Genomic DNA, 6,873 nt, shown 5'->3' with positions numbered 1-6,873 from the left:
GACATCTAATATAAAACTGCATATTCATCAATATGCATACTGTTTACAGCATAATAAAGCACAGACAGGGACCAAATTAAAGGCTCTTACCTCTTAATTGGGTAAAAAAGACTGAGAACATTTTTTAATTAGCACTAAACACAAAATGCAGCTAAGGCATGACAGTAACGAATCCTTTAAAATATATACCCTCCAGGGACCTTTAATATCTGTAGCATATTTCACAGCAATCTAATAGTTATCAAGAGATTTCAGTCAAAAACAAAAAGGCCACCTCATGGTGGCGCTACTGGAAATGTCAGCTTTCATGAATGCGCATGCTAAAGTTTATCACAGTTCAAGCCAGGTATTTTATTTTCCGTCCAGATTTTTACAATTTAAGTCATTATTTCCACACAGTCAATTTTCTAAAGGACCTACTGTGGTGCTAGATGTGGTTGCTAAGGTGATTTGTGACATATTTATGAGTCTCATTCTTATATGTCTTCTTTAAACAAAAAAAGATCACAAAATATCCAAACAGTTAATATGCCAAGGTATGTGTTTCACTCTGTGCAGAGTTTTAAGGTGACATAAGGACATGTAGTCTGAGGTACGTACATTATTTTGGCCATAGAAGTGAACAGATGTATAACTGTGCAGAGACCTTAGGCAGTCAGAAGATGAAAGCTGAAATGCAATGTAGGTTAGCAGAGCGGTACTTTGTTTGCCAGTAAATGAAGCCTCTAAAACCTCCAAAGGTTTCATCAGTAAGTTATACATACCACTAGATGCAGTGGTGGAGGAAATATTCAGATCCTTTACTTAAGTAAAAGTAGCAATTCTACATTATAAAAATACTCCACTGCAAATAAGTTCAGTGTATAATATTATACATTATATAATCGGATCATTATTACATATGTAATAATGTATATGCAGCATCTTAATCTTGGAGCAGTGTAAGGTGAAGCTGCTTTTAACCACATTATATACTGTTGGGTAGTTTATTCTATAAAAATTCATCACGTGTTTTGTATTTAAAATTTTTATTTGCAAAGTAACCAGACTCACGATTGTAAGATAAATGTAATGGAGTAAAAAGCACAACATTTTCCTCTGAAATGTAGTGGAGTAGAAGTATTAAGTACAATAAAATGGAAATACTCAAGTAACTTACTTAAGTACAGTACTATGATCAGATACAGGTGGGTGACCAATTAGAAAAAAAAACGTGACTAAAACCACAAAACAACAGCAAATGCATTTGTGTACTTCCAGACAGTGCAGAAGGGGTCACTGAATGGTTGCTGAGTGAAAATGAAGTGAATGACATGGTGTGGCCTTCACAGTCACCAGATCTCAACCTAACTGAACAGCTATGGGAGATTCTGGACTGAAATGTTAGACAGCCATCCTCACCAAATTCATCAAACAAGGCTTTATCTTTTGGAGAAACTGGCTTTGTCCCCTTGAGGAACGTCAAGGAGCACTCAAGCGGTTCTGGGACTTGTGCTTACCCGACAACTAATACATTAAAAAAAATGTTTTCTTGCTTGCATTTCCACTGCATCAGAACTGCATAGACTGAACAGGGTCCAACTGCAAAACCTACCTATTAGGGACCTTGAGGAAATTCTGTGAGTCTATAGGATGATCACAGTGTTCCCAGGAGGGAGGTGAGGTCTGCGGCAAGACAATGACATTACATGAAAATTGCATCCCCACCCCTAATATTGACACTATTGGCATCCAGTGTTTACTTTTCAGTCTAAATGTACACAAGTGGTAGCAATTTTGAAGCCTGTCTTTGACGGCTTCTGGGCCATTGGAAATTACTACCTGATGAGCAGGAGCTACGGCCCAGGAACAGAAAGTAGAACCTGGTTACTGGGTTCAAAATGCAGGTAAATGCAGTACCTGAGTCTGTAAAAAGGTCCCTGGGTTCCTGGATTAGTTCCTGTGGTTGTTAAGGATTATTAAATCTAAGCATAGGCTACCTATATATCAGAATTTAAACTAATTACTCTAAGGAAAACCCTGTGCATGACATTTATTTCTATGATATCCATTTCTATCCCTCTATGAGACAAAGTAAAAGAAGTTGTGGAGAATAAGTTTATGAGAAATGCAACAAAAGGCTTATTCTCTAATTGGACTGCTTAAGGTTACAAATCCTGTAACAGACAGGTCAGGATAATGGGCCCAAATAAAAAGAAGAGACAGAGCAAGGTTATTCACATCGTGACTCTTTGGCATTGGACAAAAGGCTTCTTGCCACTGGCAGGAAAGGATCTTGGCAAAGACACACAGTCAGCTTTTGACCCCAACTCTGTTTTACTTTCAACTGTAAAGCACTCCTCTTGTCTTACCAATTTATAAACACTTAACGTTATGTTAGGTAACACGTAGATCAGTCACATCTGCCAACATAACACACCCTGAGCCCTGATGATAATGAAATAGCCTTCATGTGACGCGGACCAGCAATCCTACAACCTGACAGTCATCCGAAGATAACCTGGCTTGTTGCCATGTTTGACCAGCCCCATCACACGGTGCTGAGAAAAAGCCTTAAAGACTGCACAGGGTTCGTGGGCTGAGCACATGCTTGATCACAGCTCAGCTAACTTCAGCCCTCTGGTCCCCCAGCTACAACCATGATAATCCTAAAACCTCAGCAAGGGCCTAAAGCACCATTCATCACTGCCAGGTTGTAGGCCACAGCCCATTAGTTAGGAATCGTTCACCCTTCCACACCAACACTCACCACTGAGTGCAACACAAGCAGCGGACGTTAGTGGTCAAACTGCTGTGCTAGAGGGTACACGACCTGGAAACAATGGTACAAAGGGGCAGAGGTAAAGTGCTGCTTCCTCTATTTCCATTCTGGTCAAAAAAGGGGTAGTTCATAAATCCTCACCACAATAAAAACTAGCATTTCTCAGACATTGTTGTCACACCAGCACCCAAATCTCTTGACCACATCCTACCAAGAGAAACAATTGATTATTGAGCAAGCCATGCATTCACGTGTAATTAAATATCCAACGTAATTAGTTAAGAGGCAGGTCAGAATCAATCAGGGCTAATTAATCAACCTTTCCCTTAATTGTCTGTTTGCTACAAAAGAGATTTTGGCATGTAAGCTTATTCAGGCAACCAAGCAAATGAGATCTTGCTTCCAGTAAGCTTGTCAATCTGTTTTGCTGTCGACGTGAAAAGAAATAGGAAGAATGAAGATATATGGTTTTTATTACCTGCTGTGATTTGAGATCATGCATGTGTGGCACTTTGAATAAAGAGGGGTCAAAGGTGGTATTGTGTAATTACAGCGATCATTAAATGAGGTGGAAACTGCACTTCTTTTTCTTCTCGCCTCTGTGAGCGGCGATCCAAGTGTCGCCCGGAAAAGGGGAGCGGGGGTAAAAAACCTGCAGCACCCGCTTTTTCACTTAATATCCATTCAAGTTCTTTTCTTCTCTTTTCACCATAATTAATTATCTTCAGTAAATTGGGTGGAAAACGGTTTGAGACTGAAACAGCGTGTTGGGATTTTCCTGACTGTCTGCAGAAGGAAGCTTGAGGTCTATCAACTGTAACTGTGCTGATTAAAACAAACCCAACCAATTATGGAGAGGAGAATTACTCTGACACTAAAAACTGATCGGGTGTCATTATTTCATGCAATTCTGGTCACATTTATACACACAGGAGGTGGCATGAGGCAAACATATACAATTAGTTCATCTAAATTTCCATACTTGCAGCTCTGAGTGGGAACTACCCACTCAGAGCAGCAATACATACAGTGTGAGTGATTACCCATGATGAACTGCTTACCAACTAATAAACTCTCAAGTTCAATCATCAGTAGAAAAATAAATATCAAGATTTCACTGGAAATGATGAAGAGTTGATAATAAAACATTTAAATTATGTAATTTAATTTAGCATGTGCATTGGCAAGTGAGTGTGTGTATGTGCGTGTGTGTGGTGAATGTCTTCGCAGGCATGGCAATAAAACGAGGGGCACGTGTGTAATAAAATCAGATCACGTGATCACATGATAATAACTTACTTTTAAATTACCCCTTTAGGGCTGAAAGTACCACTGGGTGTGACGGCTTTCAGCATCTTCATTTTGAGTGGATAACAAATGAATGAATGAATGAATGGCACCAATCAATTAGCTGACTGTTTCAAATAGAAATATGTGATGTGGCGATGCGCCAGCAAAGATTCTTGTTCAGACACATTCAGATTTTCACTGCATCAGATGAGACGATTAAAGATAGGGCTGCTGTCTTTTCCTGGTTGAAGGAATAGGGCTGTACTTTGGGAAAAAGGTTAAAAATCTTCTTTAATCTGCGGTGGTCTCTGCCAAAATGCGGCAAGTGCTGTCACAAGACCTGCAAGGTTTTTGAAAGTTTGTCTTGACTTTATCTTAGAGAAAAATCGTGGCTTATAATTGTGACTCCAATGTAATCATCATTGTTAAATTGTCAAGTGATTATGTGTGAGGCACAAACTGGGGCTAGAATGGAGTCAAAATTTTGTCTCTGAATTCTTCGACCCTGTCTCCTAGAAATTACATTTCTATACAACTGCAACAGCTTTGTAGGAAGCGTAAATGCGACCTGATTGTGTTTTCAATTAACATTAGCATATGTCATTAATTTACTTATTTGGCAAGACGCAGATATGTTGATATTGACAGTATCAGTAAAATGTTCACAGACAACATATTTGTTTTCTGTCAAAAACATATGAAGCACAATATCCGTTTGTAGTGACTAGAGAATTATTACACTTTTTTATGGTTATGTTTAGACTCTCACAGCATTTGGTTAAGGTTGGAGAAAGATCATGGTCTGGTTTTATACAGAAAAAGTTACTTTAGACACAACATGCTTATATACATTTAACCAAATCCACCAATCTTTTCTTAACTTTAACCAAAGTGCTTTTGTTCCGCTCTAACCACCTCCTGTTGACTCAACTGCCGCTCATTCATTCAAAAAAAAAGTTGTCTATGTCTATCCAGCCAGCAATTAAGTTTGCTGTTGCAGTTTAGTTGTGTATAAATGTAATTTCTAGGGGACAGGTTAGGACTAATTTACATTTTATATGACGAATGAGGATAAAAGACAGCTTCTAGCCTTTATCTTATTTTCACAATGCTATGTGTGTACTGAGAGATTTCTACTTTGCAGATATAGACTCTGCGTCACATCTTCTCCTTGGCTCTACATGGCTTTTATTCACACAGATTACAAACAGTCTACACAGGCAGTTTTCTCCAATAAACGATTCTCCAGATCTTTAAAATCTCAGTCTCCAATGATGCTGTAATTAAAAAACAAGCAGTGTTTCAGCATGTTACAGCATGTAAAACCATTCCAGGTATGGGGCAGCCATTTAGTCTAGATAAAAGATGTGGGGTGATTTCAGTTAAGTGTATGGCACTTCAAAAGCTGCAGTGGACCCAACTGCATGGGTGGCCTCCTTCTGTGAACCTGCTCCGTGTCAATTTATAAAGTCAAAACCTGAGTTTACACTATGAGCCATTATGACTAACACTGGAATGACAACTGGCTAACATTGTAACAGGTTAACGGTAAATAAAACCAAATAACTTTCCTTGTAATTTCCTGTGAATAACAAAATGTCCAGGGTTCTAATAAGAAAATACAGCATAACTGACTTTCATTATTACCCTGCAGAGGCTTTTTCAATTAGTCTGGCTCGAGTGAAACATGTATCAGAGACTGATATCCAATTAACACAAATACCTGGTAAATCTGTGGTGATATTTTCTAAGTTGACAAAGACTGCTTGGTCACACAGATAAAGCTTGGTCACGACCTTTTAGGCTGCACTGTGGGATAATTTGAGTCCTTTAATTTTCATATTTTGTTAAAGCTGCTCTAATCAACATTTTTATATTAACAATGGATCAAATTACCATGTGTAATGTGGGTCCCTCATCGTGGTGAACCCAACGGAGATTTTTCACCTGACTCTGCGGTTTCCACAGAGCCTTTTAAGAAGCCTTTTTAAGAAGCCCTTTTAAGAAGCCTCTTTTAAGAACCGGCCCTTTGCTGTCATGAGTTTTCAGTCTCACTGTTCTCATTGTTTCCAGGTGCAGCAGTAAACTGTGTTCAGACAAAATCAAAAAGCCCACTTAACATAATCTGTTCAGCATTAAAACAACAGACAAACGACCACCTGGTGAACATAGTGGAGCACTTGATAGCTAAAGAGCCGGATGCTTTTAACATGAGCTATTGCATAGAGATCAAAGCACAGCTGACAGGAGAGTGAATATTAAACTTAGATTCTTCATGTGGACACTAACGAGACTCCAAATAATACTAATGTTGCTCCGTGTCTGCCAGATGTATATATAAGCCACTGTTTGCTAACATGTTCGGCAACTTTATAAGGTCTTAATATGTCAACATGGTGTTTGCAGCTTGCTGCACTAGCCCCAAGTGGACAAAAATAATAATAATTAATACAGCATTAATTAATTCGGAACCCTATTATTGCAGAGTTTTAAACATATTATTCTTTGGCATCTTGTTTTTCAATACTACTGTACTTTACGCCATCATTATGTTACACAGTAGGTGCAGCATAATGATAATAATGCAACTGAAATCAAAAGAAGTCAGTGTATGCTGTCAAAAGCTCTTATTCCTTCTTCAATATGTAGCTCTCCACAAACGATTTAACAACGTGATGTGCATTTATTTTAAAGCTATTGATGTACAATTGGCAGAAACACACAGAAGTGGCCCCAGTGCCAATCCTAGCACAACTAGGATTGTCTACTACTGGCAGCCACTGACAGGATTAGTTATAATGAGGACCTGTAGGGACACGTTA

This window comes from Xiphias gladius, chromosome 14 (assembly GCF_016859285.1).
Source record: "Xiphias gladius isolate SHS-SW01 ecotype Sanya breed wild chromosome 14, ASM1685928v1, whole genome shotgun sequence".
Classification (NCBI taxonomy): Eukaryota; Metazoa; Chordata; class Actinopteri; order Istiophoriformes; family Xiphiidae; genus Xiphias; species Xiphias gladius.
This window is presented reverse-complemented; position numbering follows the sequence as displayed.